At 35.5% G+C, this 16,998-nt stretch overlaps 1 long non-coding RNA gene across 1 annotated transcript in view; it reads right to left on the bottom strand.

Moving 5' to 3' along the window:
- The window catches only part of LOC132692241 (uncharacterized), a 47,628-nt gene extending 35,235 nt beyond the window's left edge, over positions 1-12,393 (bottom strand). The window contains exons 1-2 of the long non-coding RNA XR_009616248.3: positions 12,321-12,393; positions 10,884-11,003 (exon numbers count right to left, since the gene is read on the bottom strand). This is a non-coding gene — a long non-coding RNA (uncharacterized LOC132692241). The remainder of the gene's footprint in view (positions 1-10,883; positions 11,004-12,320) is intronic.
- Positions 12,394-16,998: the final 4,605 nt, after the last annotated feature.

The raw sequence follows: 16,998 nt of genomic DNA, 5'->3' as shown, positions 1-16,998 counted from the left end.
TGAAAGTAATTGTTTTCTGTTCACCTGAATTTTCCACTTCACTCACCCTATTCCTTGAACAGAAAACCTCAGAGTGCTTCCTCATTATTAATCTTGATTTGCTTTCTCTCCCTCCTGTCCTGCTTCGCTATCTGCTCTCCTCACTGCACCCCCACACCCAGCACATCTTTTTAAAAGCAGCTTTATTTAATTATCAGTTTAGCACCTTCTCTTAAGATGGTCATCTGCTGAGAAAGCCATCATCTCCCCAGCTCTGCTTCCCTTTACCGGAGGGAATCACTTTCACAGATATTCTGCAACAATAGGATGACAAGTGATAATCCTGGTTCTGACCCTTCAAACTATATCCCCCACCTCTTTTCTCCACTAAACGTGTAATTCACGTGCATTAGCCTCTGTTAAAAGAAATGCAGTACACCAGGACCCAGTAGCCCCACTGTCCTTTGCAGGGGTCGGGGAACAATGAAGTGCTTCAGTCAGTGCTGGCACCACTTTTTAAAGGGGACATTGTCAAACAAAAAAGGTAACCAGTACAAATGTCCAGGATATTCAGGAGTGTTAAAAAGATAGCAGAGGACAGTTGGAGGGAAGTAGGGCTCTTCAGTATGGAAATGAGATTTCAGAGAAGTCACATGTGCTGCTTTTCAATGCCGGAAGGGATTAAATTTAATCTGCATTTCCTTAGAGGGCCAGGCCAAGTCAGTAGGTAAAGATTACGTGGAGATTACTGTAACTCAATGTAAAGAAGCAAATCTTATTGACTCTACTTCTACATCATATTCTGATCTTTCCACTTCTCTTTTCTGGTCCAAGGCACCATCATCCCTCACACCAAGTGCTTCACTAATCCACCATCTGGTCTCCCTGCTTCCATTTTTTTTTTTTTTTTTTTAATGCCTCTCCAATCCATCCTCTACAGAGCAGCCAGAGAGATCATTTTTAAAACCTAAATCAGGTTGTGCATACCCTGCCTCTCTCTAGTGTTCTCTTACTTAGCATAAAATCCAAGTTCCTTTTCATTGCCTACAAGGCCCTGAATGATCCAGTCCCTGCCTATCTATCCTCTTTCCTGCTGCTCCGTGTGTTCCAGTCATACTGGCCATCAATCTTCTCTAGGAGCCTGCCAACACTCCTTCCCAGCTTCAGAACTTTGCATTGGCTATTGCCCCTGAAGGAACGAACACTCAGCCCCCTCAGACTCCCCATCACTGACTCCTTCTTGCTATTCAGCATCAACCCAAATGCCGCATTCTAAGAGAGACTGTACCTTGCTACTCACACTAAGGGAAATTTCTCTTGTCTTTGTAATATATCTTTATTTTTCCCTATAACCCTTATCACTCTTTGAAATCATCCATGCTATTTATTTTTGTGTTTTCTAACTGTAGCATTAGATTCATGATAGCAGAACTTTGTTTAAATCACTACTACAGTTGATGCTCGAACAACATAGAGGTTAGGGACACCCACCACCCCCCCCCCCATGAAGTCAAAAATTCATGTATAACTTTTGACTCCCTCAAAACTTAACTACTAATAGCTTATTGTTGACCAGAAGCCTTACCAATAACATACATCGTGAACATTTTTTTTCTATATTATATGTATTATACACTATATTCTTATACTAAAGTAAGCTAAATAAAATGTTATTAAGAAAATCAAAAGTAAGAGAAAAAAATGTATGGTCCTATACTGTAGCTGTCGAAAAAAACCCCACATATAAATGGACCTATGCATTTCAACCTTGTGTGGTTCAAAGGGTATATCCACCATGTGTAGGGCAATGTCTGACCCATGACAGAATCACTAAAACTTTGTTAGATTTGGTTACCTCTCCAGCCCCTTATATTCTAAAATTCTATGATTCTAGATCTCAGTATTCTTAATTTCATTATGTCCAGAAACAAGTTCAATGTGGCTTATTTCTTAGGTGAATACTTATTTACATTTAAATATTGTATCTACAGCACATTATATCTACCATATGATGGAACAGTAGTTAATATGATCCTCAGACTGTGAATTTCTAACTAGATTCTGTCAAGCAGCATTGTGCTAGTTTTTTAGACTTTTTATTTTAAATATCTGTATTTACAAACTGGGGATAATAACAGTAACCCCTCGTCATGTGTTTAGTTGAATAACTGAGGACATGTGTGCATAGTATTTAACACAGTGCCTGACAAATGCGAGGCTCTAAATTAGCCATTAGGAATAGTAGTGGTTTTAATGTTTTTACACAATTGTGCAACTGTCAATCATGTCCTTTTATATGAGGATAAGTCAATACCAAGGTGAATTGAATAATGGCCAAGAATTTAAGTATGCCTTTAAAGTTGTTTAGTCCAGAAAACGAAATGTATACCATTTTTCATTGTTGCCCTTTCCAACCTTACATGTTTATTTTGACAAGTGATAAGCTTTCTGATTACTTCAGAGGGAGAGGGAAAAAAGAGATTTGATAGAAGAGTATTTCCATCTTTTAACCATTACATAACTCAGGAATGTTCTCAACTGTACTCATATTGTATATATATTATATGCATTGTAGGCTGTTTCACTTTTATGTGTTTTATGATAGAAAAGGTAAAAAGAAATTACATTGATGTTCAATATGAAAGTAAAATGATTTTAAAATATCAGTATGTAATCAACATTATTCAGCAAAAGAAACAAACTCTACATGTTCTTATCTGCATTTGTAAGAGCATATAGAAGTCAATATGATAGACACATAATTATGCATATCTACTAGCTGTTACAATTCACCTTAAGTATTAATTCTTCTCCTTTCATATGAATAATTCATATGAATAATTAGAATTAGTTTTTTTTTAGAATAGCTTTACTTTAAGTTTTTTTAAGAATTTTTGAGAACTAGCACATTTCTAAGGACTAAATACCCTTGATCTATGCTTTTTGATCATGATTCAATGAGATTGTTTTTCTTTCAATTTATCTTTTTACAGCATATAAAATAGCCAGCCCACAGTTTGTATTTCATGACCGCCCCCAACTCTTGTCAAGGAATGACAAAATTGCAGTCCTGTCAAAACATATTAGCAACTGTGGACAATCTTTGGGTACCTATAGTTTTCATGCATATTCATATCCTTAATATTATAAATATAATGCTTGGTTAAAAGGTGTATTGATCTGATCCTATTTAGAAATGCCCTCTCCTTTTAGGAATAAATGATTATTCAATTACTCTGTACACTGTATTTCTTTATCATCTTAAGTATGATTTTCTTAGCAAGGTAAATTTTCTCTGACTTATGAGAAAAGCAAATTGGAAAGCTAAATTATTTTCAATAGAAACTCAAGGAAACATGCTTGCAGGAATTCCAACTGTTAGAAGAAAACCATGTATGGATTGATTGTCTAACTAGGGTACTAATTTCTCTACACATATTTATCATTAATCTATGAACCTAGCTACTCATTTTCGCATCTGGGTACACATAGTGGTTATTGGTACAGAATCAGGTATGCCACCAAACGTACTCATTTATCACAAAGTAAATATACCGTGTCCACCGCTTTCGTTCAGTTCTCAGCAACAAAAGCTTAAGTCAAGTAGGCATTTTCCTAAATCTAATGAAACCACCATCAAAACAGAATGACAAAGTGCCAGCTGTCTCCTGTTCAGCTTTTGGGGGCTTTATTTATTGACTGAGTGGCTTGTGTCTCTTCAAGGCCCCCATTCACTTTTCTAAAGCCTTGACCACAGACCACTCAATTGCTTGGATGTTAAATTTTCAGCAGGCAGTGGCTATTTAAATATAATCTACCAAAAGTCCAATTTTCTGACACAAGCTACAGTGTATCAGTAAATAGATACCCCTCCCAGAACTCACCCTAGGGGAAGCAATTCTTATGCTCAGGGAGTTATAACAACATCTGAAAAATGTGACAGGGAGAGCAGAATATGCCTACATATTAGTTGTTTAAGCTTTGACTTAGTAAAAGTTTTATGTTGAGGATACTCACGAATCATGCTTTACATACAAAATAATACCCACCCTAAAGATATATTGCCAGGGAATGATTCTCCTAGTAGAGGATATTGTATGTATCATGATCCAGCCACATCTGAAAGTTTTCCGTGTACGTGAGGGAATTTGACAGTGACACCTACCACTCTTAATAGATTGGAAGCTCTTGATGATATGACTGCTAGGAGAGTGCTCCTTTCTTCTTCTTGGCTTCAGAGGCATTGCTCCTTTGTCTGTAGACTCCCTTTGGAGTATCTTTATTTGGAAAACTGGCAAGAATTTAGGATACAGTTAACTTGGGGTTACAGGCTTAGGGATAAGAAACTGAAGTATTCTGTGAGTTGATGAAGTGGGTCCATAGGGGATATATACCCTGGTCTCTTATACTAAGAAAGAAGTATGCAATTGGGCACTGGCATTTCTTCCAACCCTACGATCTCAGTAATGTCACTTCAACTTCTCAAGCCAGGTAATAAGAGCTGTGGGATTGGAAGAGAATAGAGGAACCCACAGAGAGAAACAAAAGGATAAGCAATACAGTGGATGCTAAGCCCTCAGGAGAAACTTTGAGACTTTTATCTTGATTTTAAAACAATAACATTTACTGTTTGCCAAAAAGACAACTTACTGTGCCTAAAATATTGTAAGAAAGACATAAATTTGTATGTTGATCAATACAAAGGTATACAAGTAACAGCATCAACAGTCAAATTCATGGGGGACAGGCAGATAAAATGGAAAGTAGATAGAAGTGGCATTATGACAATGTCATCCGTGATAAAAAATATATAAAAAAGTACTTTTTGTTTTCATTCAGTTAAACATTTGTCATTTGCTACTGAATTTCAGTAAAGAGGTGCAGCTTAGAATGATGAAGCAAGGGAAGGCAACTGGCCGTAGTTACATGCTCCAAATTGGGTGAATAGACCCAGATGGCATCAAATACCACTGGCATGTTGAATAATATTTGAGACATCTGTGTGATTAATCATGACTCCCTTCTCCACCAGTGTGTTATTAGAAATAAGGCTTATTTTATTTCTAAAAGACAGCTATCCAAATGGAGATTATAATTATCTATGGACAGTCACATAGAATGTCTGATGCACAACAGAAGAAAAGTAATGGTACATTCAACTAACTGTAAATCTGTGAGTAGATGTGTAAGCACAGAATATGACACCTTGGAAACACAAAAACAGATCATGCCGAAATAGCGCAGTCAAATGTAGGGGTGGAGTAATTGGAATGACATGTCATACCGGCATTACTAAAAAGCTGGGTAGCAAGCAGTTGTAACCACTGTGGGCAGCAGCTGATTTACAAAAGGATGCACACATAATGGTAAGGGACACACTGGTGCCCACAGAGGTACTACATTGAAGGATAATGTCCAGGATCCAAATCTGAGCTCCATGATGCTAACCAATCCTCTTCTAGGATTTCTGGTGCGTGGTTCTGGAAGGGTATTTGTGTATCACTTTGTGATGAAAGTTTCTGGAGTATTTCTGTCTGTTGTTTTGAGCATATTAATACACATACCAAAAAAAGGGGGGGCCCTTTTAGTGATTATCATTATCAATTAGAATCATCAAATATTCATAGAGAGTGCAATTCTGAACATTCTGTCAAATTGTTTGAATAGATCTGTCACTGCCTTCTATATATCTTGCTACAGGACTCAGTGTCTGAGGGTGGAAGGGTGGGAGACATTGGGAAGGGGTCAATGAAACCAGTGAGAGTTCTGGGTTAGACTGGAACTGAATTGATTAGCAAGAGCAAAATAAGAAAAGATAATTGATATATATTGAATGCATGTTATGTACTAGACACTTGTTCATGTGCTTTATATATTATATCTCATTAAATAAGAAAGCCATCATGGGATGCCTGGGTGGCTCAGTTGGTTGAGCATCTGGCTCTTGATTTCAGCTTGGGTCATGTTCCCAGGGTTGTGGGATTGAGCCCCACATGGGGCTCCGTGGTGAGTGTGAGTCCTGTTTGGGATTCTTTCTCTCTCTTCCTCTGCCTCTCTCACTCACTCATGTTCTCTTTCTCTAAATAGTAATGATGATGATGATGATGATGATGATAATGATGATGATAATACCACCATTCTTACCCTTTATCATTCAACCCTTTAACACTACTCAAAAAGCTATTTTCAAGTATCACCTGATAATGTCATTTTTTCCTCTATGCTGAAAGTCCCTGGATTTTTTTTGCCTGTCATTTTGAGCATGTAAAAAAAAAAAAAAAAGGATTTTAATGACCATCATCATCAATTATCCCTTATCAGATATTCAGAATCCAATTCTGATCATTCTGTTAAATTGGTTGAATAGACCTGGCACAGCCCTACAGGCAGTCTTCTTATAAATTTTAATGCTGTGCCTTTACTGAATTATTATATGAACTCTAGCAATTTTTTGGTTAGAGTCTTTTGGGTTTTCTATGTAGATTATCATGTCATCTGCAAATAGTGAAAGTTTGACTTGTTCCTTGGTGATCTCGCTGCCTTTTATTTCTTTTTGTTGTCTGATTTCTGAGGCTAGGATTATGTGAGAGTGGACATCCCTATCTTGTTCCTGACTAGAGGAGAAGCTCTCAGTTTTTCCCCATTGAGGATGATATTAGCTGTGTTTTGTTGTTGTTGTTGTTGATTTGTTTTGTTTTGTTTTGTTTTTGTAAAGGGCCTTTATGATGTTGAGGTATGTTCCCTCTATCACTACTTTGTTGAGGGTTTTTATCAAGAATGGATGCTATACTTCATCAATTGCTTTTTCTACATCTATTGAAAGGATCATGTGGTTCTTATTCTTTCTTTTATTAAATAAATGTGGTGTATCAATATTAATTGATTTTTGAATACTGAACCACCCTGCAACCCAGGAATAAATCCCACTTGATCATGCTGAATGATTCTTTTAATGTGCTGTTGGATTCTAGTTACAAAATCAACCTACAGAAATCTGTGTACTTCTATTCACCGATGGTGAGAAAGAGAAATCAAGGACTCGATCCCATTCACAACTGCATGAAAAACCATAAGACACTTTGGAATAAACCTAACCAAAAAGGTAAAAGACTTGTACCCTGAAAACTGTAAAATACTTATGAAAGAAATTGAAGATGACAGAAAGAAATGGAAAAACATTCTATGCTTGTAGATTGGAAGAACAAATGCTGTTAAAATGTCGATACTATCCAAAGCAATCTATACATTTAATGCAATGCCTATCAAAATACCACCAGCATTTTTCACAGAGCCAGAACAAACCAATATTAAAATTTGTATGGAACTATAAAAGACCCTAAATAGCCAAAGAAATACTGAAAAAGAAAAGCAAAGCTGGAGGGATTACAATTTTGGACTTCAAGTTATGTTACAAAGCTGTAGTGATCAAGACAGTATGGTACTGGTACATAAATAGACACATAGATCAGTGTAACAGAATAGAAAACTTAGATCCATAACTATATGGTCAACTAATCTTTGACACAGCAGGAAAGAATATCCAATGGAAAAAAGGCTGGTGTTGGGAAAACTGGACAGAAACATGCAGAAGAATGAAACTGGACCACATCCTTACACTATACACAAAAATAATTCAAAATTGATGAAAGGCTTAAATGTGAAACAGGAAACCATCAAAATCATAGAGGAGAACACAGGCAGTAACCTCTTTGACAATGGTTGTGGCAACTTCTTACTAGATACGTCTCCTGAGATGAGGGAAACAAAAGCAAAAATGAACTATTGGGGCTTCGTTAGAATTTAAAGCTTCTGTACAATGAAGGAAGCAATCAACAAAACTAAAAGGCAACCTTTGGAATGGGAGAAGATATTTGTAAATAACATATTGGATAAAGGATTAGTATCCAAAATATATAAAGAACTTAGCAAACTCAACACCCAAAAGACAAATAACCCAGTTAAAAAATAGGTAGAAGAAATGAATAGACATTTTTCCAAAGAAGACATTCAGATGGCTAACAGACACATGAAAAGATGCTCAACATTGCTTGTTATCAGGGAAATAAAATCAAAACTACAGTGACAAACTACCTCATACCAGTAAGAATGGCTAAAATTAACACAGGAAACAAAAGATATTGGTGATCATGTGAGGAAGTGGAACCCTCTTGCACTGATGGTGGGAATGCAAACTGGTGCAGCCTCTCTGGAAAATAGTATGGAGATTCCTCAAAAGTTAAAAATAGAACTACCCTACGATTCAGCAATTGCACTACTAGATATTTATCCAAAAGATACAAAAATACTGATACAAAAGGATACATACACCTGATTTTATCAACAATAGCCAAAAGTTCATTGACTAATGAATGGATAAAAAAGTTGTGCATATGCATACACACACACACACACACACACACACACACACTGGAATATTACCCAGCCATAAAAAAGAATGAAATCTTGCTATTTGCAATGATGTGGATGGAGCTAGAGATTATTATGCTAAATAAAATAAGTCAGAGACAGACAAATACCATATGATTTCACTCCTATGTGGAATTTACGAAACAAAACAAATGAACATGAAGGGGAGGGAGAGAGAGCAAACAATAAAAGAGACTATTAACTATAGAGAACAAACTGAGTGTTGCTAGAGGGGAGATGGGTGTGTGAATGCGTTAAATAGGTGTTGGGTATTAAGGAGTATACTTGTTGTGATGAGCTCTGGGTGTTGTATGTAAGTGATGAATCACTAAATTTGACACCTGAAACTAATATTACACTATATATTAACTAACTGGAATTTAAATAAAAAACTTGAAACTACAAAAATAAATAAATGAATGAATAAATGAATACATTTAATTTATACATTTTAATGCTATGTTATAATTAAGAAAGTAATACAGAGTAGCATTAAAAAGTGGAAAATATTGACAAGCATAAAGAAAGCAAAATTCAGAAACCTCTCAAATTTGACCACATATAATATCTGACCAAATTTGACCAATATGTATGTATTAGTGCATTTCTTTTCATCTTCATGTATACATGCATATTTTAGCATAGTTGAGAACACATGATATATACAGTGCTATGTTCTATTTTTTACTACACTTTTAAACAATTTCTTACATTATTAAGAACCTTATAATTTTGGGGTGCCTGGGTGGCTCCATTGGTTAAGTATCTGACTCTTGGTTTTGGATCAGGTCATGATCTCACAGTTCATGAGATCAAGCCCTGTGTAGGGCTCTGTGCTGCCAGTGTGGAGCCTGCTTGGTATTCTCTTTCTCTCCCTCTTTCTCTGCTCCTCCGCCACTTGCGCACATGTGCTCTCTCTCAAAATAAGTAAATAAATATTTTTTTTAAAAATAGAACCTCACAATGTTAGTGTTTATACAGTAAATCCAATTATTTTTATATATTATAATTTATTTGACTATTCATTAGATCCTTTTTTTTCTAATCCTTTGTTGTTTCAAATAATACTATAGTGAATATCATTTTTCCTTTATTAATTTGTTCATTCACATTTTTATCAAAATGCCTTTATGCATTTTATCAAATGCCTTTGCTGGGCTTTGGAGGTACCAAAACAAATAAATGAGGAAGATAGTTTATAAAAATAATTACAGTAAAGTATGATAATTGCCAATGTAATTTTAACATAAATATATGCTTATATTTCTGACCATTTATTTACATATATTATATAATAAGGATTATTGGGTCAGTGTGAATAAACATTTTGAAGTCTTTAGATGTGTACTGCCTAACTGCCCTCCAGAATGATTCTATCAATTTACAAATACATTGGTAGTGTGTTATATTACATTACTCACTAAAGCACTATCAGCATATTATTACCATTTGATAAATATTTGCTAATTTAATATTTTAAAATGTTTCATAATTGACATTTCTTATTTCCTTATTAGTGAAGTTAAACATATTGTCATATGCTAGTCAGTTATTTCTACATCTTCTCTTTTGAACTTTTAGTCCATTATCTTTCCATATTATCCCATTGGAGCATTAGTGTTTTTCTCATCAAAATGTATATTCTTTTTATAAAGTTTTTTTTATCATTTTATGATATAATTATAGTAAATATTTAGTCTCGATTTGTATGCCCTTCAATTCTGCTTGCATTTATGATACACATTAAATATAAAATTTTAGGGGTGCCTGACTTTGGCTCAGGTCATGATCTCATGGTCTGTGAGTTTGAGCCCCATGTTCGGGCTCTGTGCTAACAGCTCAGAGCCTGGAGTTTGCTTTGGATTCTGTGTCTCCCCCTCTCTCTGCCCCTCCCTAACTCATACTCTTTCTCTCTCTCAAAAATAAACATCAAAAAATTAATAAAAATATATATACAATTTTAAACGCTTATGTTGATATTTTGTGACTTATTTCCACATAGAATAATGTATTTTCTCACAAACATGAAGTTGAAGAATACATTTAAGTGTTTCTCTTTCATATACAATTTTTTTTTTCAGTTGTAGAAACAGTTTCTCATCTAGATCACTGTAAGATACAGAGAATTTACTGGCTGGCTCTGGAATGGTTCAAGGTAGGTCAGATCAAAGGGAGCTCTGGCAAGTCCCTGGTTCTAGCATCTCCCTCTGGTGGAATTCCCATTATCTCTGTATACATTGCCCCTTATAACTTGGCCTTGTGGTGATCGTATATGGCTCTGACTTACATTAGTCTCTCTAAATACGTATTTTTAATATCAGAACCTTTTGCTGACTGGTTGAGGCTCTCTGTGTTTTCCTTTTCAGTTTCCAAAGGGCATGACCCAGTTTATCTTTCTATACCAAATCTCAACCTGGATTATAGGTCAGCATATGGATTGGCTGTTCTTGTGTTGGGACTACTCTTAGACCACTCACCTGAGACACATAGGAAGGAGTGGTAGTTCCAGTGAGTCAGGTTGAACAAGGTTTGTCTGTGGGCTGGCCAGTCTCCCTTAGAATGGATTGTGGGTATTGGAAGTCCCATGATTGACGTTGCTGTTAAGAAACAGTTGCAGGTAAGAATGTGATTGATGTGATTCAGGAGATTATAGTAGAGATTCTCAGCTCTGCTGCCAACCAGCTCTGGGTCCTTATACAAATCCCTTAACCTTTCTTAAAGCATAGTCCACTTGTCTGAAAAGTGTGATGGTTGTAGAGTCTTTAAAGTTCATTTCAATTCAAAAACATCTATACTTCTTTTTTGCAGTATTTGACCATCCAAAAAAAAAAAAAGAAAGAAGTGAAGTAGTTTTCTCTATTTTGTAAACCTATCAGCTTTGATGAAAAATCAGGGAGAATCATCATCACTTAGTTGTGAACTGAACGAAGCAACATATTTGAGAACAGTTAAGTCTGATACAGTTCAGAGCAGTGATATCCAGGAGGAACAAGTATGCAAAGTTGACAGTCCTCGGTTGATTAGAAGGTAGTTCAGTTAATAATGTATTGTGAGCAACCCATCTATTTTTTTTTTTTTTTGGTTATTTCTTTTGGTCTCAATAATAAAACTTACCAAACTCCGGAAAGGAACAATAGCACAAAATGTTCCTCAAACTACCAAACCTACCACTTAAATATACAATCAATAATGTCAACAGAAAACCTTTGCAGAGCAAGTTTGGTATCTGGGAGAGTGATTAATGCTCACTGTCTTTTTTTTTTTTTTTAATTTTTTTTTTTAACATTTATTCATTTTTGAGACGGAGAGAGACAGAGCATGAACGGGGGAAGGTCAGAGAGAGAGGGAGACACAGAATCCGAAACAGGCTCCAGGCTCTGAGCTGTCAGCACAGAGCCCCACGCAGGGCTGGAACTCACAGACCGCGAGATCATGACCTGAGCCGAAGTCGGCCACCCAACCGACTGAGCCACCCAGGCGCCCCTGCTCACTGTCTTAAAAACAACCCCCACCTCTCAGTAACTTAGCAAAATTAAGTTTTTCTTTCTATATCATAATACAGTTTGGATATTTGATGTGTGGGCTTTTGTATGGTTATTAAAGGATCATGGCTCTTGTCATCTAAGGCACTGCTGTTTTCTAGGCTTTCTTAAAACTTATCTAAAGGTTTCTTTACCTGGGGTGCCTGGGTGGCTCAGTTGGTTAACCATCCGACTTCATCTCAGGTCACGATCCTGCAGTTCATGGGTTCCACCCCCGTGTTGGGCTCTGTGCTGACAGAGCCTGGAGCCTGTTTCAGATTCTGTGTCTCCCTCTCTCTCTGCCCCTATCCTGCTCAAGCTCTGTCTCTCTCTGTCTCAAAAATAGATACACATTAAAAAATTTTTTTATTAAAAAAAAAAAGGTTTTTTTACCTTAGTTTGCAGGGAGCAAAGAGTGAGAGGGACTCTTGATTGGTCCTAGAAGAGGTATAGATTTCTTCTACCCATGTTGTTGCAACAGAACCTAGGAACAGAGCCCTCCCATGATTGCCAGGGAGTCTGGGAAATGAAGTCTTTCTGTGTGCCAGGAGCAGGAAGCGGGATTAATAACATCCAGTCAGTCTTTGCTACAATGGGCTAAAATGTGAAATATAAGTTTCTATCTCATGGCTACACCAATAATAATAAAATTGTCAAAAAGCGTCCTTCATAGAAACTGAATATAAATTTTCATGTAGAGTAAAAAATCTTTTACTCAGATAGTTTTAAGCAATTCTTATGAATCATGAAAAGATGTTAATGAAGTTTGCATCAAGTGATTACATTTACAGCACATTTTGACACTAGTTTTCCAAAAATAAATTTTTTCATAGATTCTTCACAATTGAATTTTAGATCTCTGGCAAATTGATGAAAGGTGACTGCTGATGACATTGGCACTGTCTAGGAGAAAGGGTGTTTTAACAAGGGTAGAGATACATGTCATAATAAAGGACTCAGTAGGACAGTCAGATTTTCACATGATATTATTTTGTACTGTCACCTTTCACATTATAGGTGATGTCTGTCACCTTTTTACAGATTTGTTAATTTTACATAAGAAAACTAAAAAAGGGGTGCCTGGGGGATCTCAGTTGGTTATGTGGTTAAGCATCTGACTCTTAGGCTCAGACCATGATCTCACAGTTCATGAGATGGACACCCAGGTCGAGCTCTGTGCTGACAGCCCTAAGCCTACTTGGGATTCTCTCTCCCTCTCTCCGTCTCTGTCCCTCACCTGCTCATGTTCTCTCTCTCTCTCTCTCTCACACACACACACACACACACAAAATAAGTAAGTAAACATTTTTAAAAAGGAAAGAAAATTAACAATAAACAGTATTTCTTTAATTTCCTGGCTTCATTGATTTTAATATCATGACTTATTTATTCTTCAAGGTAGATTTTTTCCCCCTCTTCTCTTCTCTACTCATATTTCATTCATACTCCTAGACAGGGTAAAGTTTTTTCTTGTTTCTGCTTTTTATTCTGCCTTTATGATTTTTTTTCTTAAGGTTTCTATTAGACTGCTTAGCGTCTTTTCCTTAAGCTGTATCTCTGTTCCCGGTGCTGTTGCGACTTGACTATCAGTTATATTTACTCAATACTCAGAATATATTAAAAAATAGAACTTTAATTAATGTTAACTAGATGACCCACACATGTTCTCTCAAGCAAGGAAAAGTAATATTCTTGTTTTGAATACAGAAGTAGCTTTGGCCACATTCAGTTGTGTCACATTATGCCATATTAAGAAACAAAGTAAGTGTATTAAAATTTTGCTAATTTGAAATGATTTTGATTTTTTATAATGTTTTGTTTTCTGGCTAATTTAGCAATATATGTATTCAAATTCCTTTAGTGTCCTAGATTCAATTGTTTGGGGCCTGAAAGTAAGCTTATTTTTACTTTATATGTTTGACATGATCCTTTTTTTCAAATGGATAGCATAGAAACAGCATCTTGCATCTTTTTTCTTTCAGATATAACCTTTGCCTTGTCAAAAAACAGAATGTAAAGCTAATTCTGCGTCGTGTTAGTTAGAACGCATTTATCAATAAATAGTCTTCCTTAAGGTGTCTTCATTTTGTCACAATAAGCCATCAACAATTCCAAAGAACGTTGCAATTAAAATATCTTTAAAGAATCATGGTTGTTATGGACACTGCTAAGTATTCTACATTAGGGAATGGTGCATCATCATAAGATCTAAAATTTATTAACCCTCAACCTTATTAAGACCCTATGAGGAAAAAACGTTATGAAATTTGCATTTCAATCTAAGTTCCACAATTCTGAACAATACTATCAGATATAGTTCTAATGGAGTCATTTTGAATTGAACTTTTAGTGAAAGAGCTTATCAGTATAAAATTTACAAAGTTTGTGATAACAATAAAGTTTACTAGCTTCTCCACTCTTACGTTGAAAATAATTAATGTAATCATTTTTACAATTGATCTGCACTAACTGAATACCAAGTACAAGGCATTGTTTATTTTGCCTGTAGGAAGATAATAGGCAGTAACATACACATGCCCACTATATTTATATAATGTGTATAAATAAGTATGGACAGCCATATGATGGAATGCTAATTAACCATTAAATGATTTTGCAGATTGATATTTGCTAATGTGGGAAATATACACCATATGTTTTTAAGTGAAAAACAAGCTAGCTGAAATTAATATGCAAAACATATAATTTTTTAAAAAAATATGATTTAAAGATATACTGGAAGTATATACATCAAACATTTATAATAATTATCTTTGGGTGATGGTATTATGGGCAATTATTCCTTTGCGGTTTTCTGTCTTTTCATAACTTCTGTTTTAAGCATGTCACCTGTCTGTAATAAGAGGAAATGATAAATGTAATTAGAACACATAATCTAGTCTCAGAAATGGCATGAATATAAATAAGTATAATACTTTAAAGGGCTGCAGATTCATTCATTTGTTTATTCAGCAATTTCATTTAATATTTACTCTGTCAGACTTAGAGCTAAATATTGAGGATGCAGCCTCTACACTCAACATGCCTGTTGTAGCAAAGCGGAAGGGCAATTCAGAGAAAGGACAGATTATTTTGGTTGCTATTCCAGACACCAGGTCTTTATGATACCGAAGAGCCTTGAGGGTCATTATTCACATGAAAAACTTCATCTCCTTGTAAATGATATCAAAGAAGCATCTGAAAAACATCACAGCTGCAGAAACAGACCCAAATTGGGAATTTATTTATTTGAGCATAGTTACATTATTTGAGTAATGTTACATTATTTTTGAGTGTACAACACAGTGATTCTGCTTCTGTATACATTACGTTGTAATCACCACCAGTGTAGCTATGTCCCATCACCATACATCGCTATTACAATATCATTGACTACATTTCCTAGTGTAGCTGTGTCTTTTATTCCCATGACTTATTCATTCCACAACTGGAAGCCTGTATCCCATTCCCCTTCATCTATTTCGCCCATCTGCCCACCCTACTTCCTTCTGGCAACCATCAGTTTCTTCTGTGTATTTATAGATATGATGCTGCTTTTTGTTTATTCGATTCCACGTCTGAGTGAAATAACATGGTATTTGTCTTTCTTGGTCTGACTTATTTCAGCATAATATCCTTGGTCCATCTGTGTTGTTGCAAATGACAAAAGCCTCATTCTTGTTTATGGCTGTGTAATATTTTACTATGTGAGTGTGTATGTGTGTTTGTATATATATAACATCTTTATCCATTCATCTATCAATGGACATTTGAGTTGCTTCCATATCTTGGCTATAAAAAATAAAGTTGAACTAAACATGGGGTTTTAGCTTTCTTTGGGTAAATACCCAGAGGTGGAATTATCTGATAACATGGTATTTTTAGTTTTAATTTTTTGAGGAAACTCCACACTGTTTTTCACAGTGGCTGCACCAGTTTACATTCTCACTGATGGCACTCAGGGGTTCCTTTTCCCCCTACATCCTTGCCAACACTTGTCATTTTCTGGTCTTTCTGATTTTCACCATTCCAATAGGTATAAGGTAATGTCTCATTGTGGTTTTGATTTGCATTTCCCTGATTATTTGTGATGTTGAGAATATTTTCATGTGTCTGTTGGCTTTCTGAATGTCTTCTTGGGAAAATTGATTATTCAGGTCCTCTGCCCATTTTTAAGTGATTTCTTTTTTCTTTTGGTGTTGAGTTGGATAAGTCCTTTACATACTTTGGATATTAACCCTTTATCAGATACATCATTTGCAAACATCTTCTCCCATTCAGTAGTTTGCCTTTTAGTTTTGTTGATGGTTTCCTTTGCTGTGCAAATGCTTTTTATTTTGATGTAATCTCAGTATTTATTTCTGCTTTTGTTTCCCTTGCCTTAGGAGACATAACTAGAAAAATGTTGCTATGGCCAATGTCAGAGACATTTCTGTCTACGCTCTTTTCTAGAATTTTTATGATTTCATGTTTCACATTAGGGTCTTTAATCTATTTCAAGCTTATTTTTGTATATGGTATGAGAGAATGGTCCAGTTTCATTCCTTTGCATGTAATTGCTCAGGTTTCCCAGCACAATTTATTGAAGAAATGGTCTTTTTACCATTGTATATTCTTGCCTCCTTTGTCATATATTAATTGACCAGATAAGCATGTGTTTATTTCTGGGCTCTTTATTCTGTTCTATTGACCTATGTGTCTATTTTTGTGTAGTACGGTTTGGATTACTACACTGTTATAGTATGTCTTGGAATCTGGAATTGATATATCCAGCTTAGTTCTTCTTTCTTAAGATTTCTTTGGCTATTTGTGTTCTCTTGTAGTACCAAATTTCAGATTATTTGTACTAGTTCTGTGAAAAATGCTATTGGTATTTTATAGAGATTGTACTGAATCTCTAGATTGCTTTGGGTAGTATGGACAGTTTAATAATCTTAATTCTTCCAATCCATGAACATTTACTATCTTTCTATTTGTGTCATCTTCAGTTTCTTTTGTCAATGTTCATAGTTTTCAGAGCACAGGTCTTTTAACCTTCTTGGTTACACGGATTTCTAGGTATTTTATTATT

The sequence above is a fragment of the Panthera onca genome, chromosome B1 (assembly GCF_046562875.1).
Source record: "Panthera onca isolate mPanOnc1 chromosome B1, mPanOnc1 haplotype 2, whole genome shotgun sequence".
NCBI classification, from domain to species: Eukaryota; Metazoa; Chordata; class Mammalia; order Carnivora; family Felidae; genus Panthera; species Panthera onca.
The sequence above is the reverse complement of the archived record's forward strand: the minus strand, read 5'-3'. Positions and strand labels throughout refer to the sequence as shown.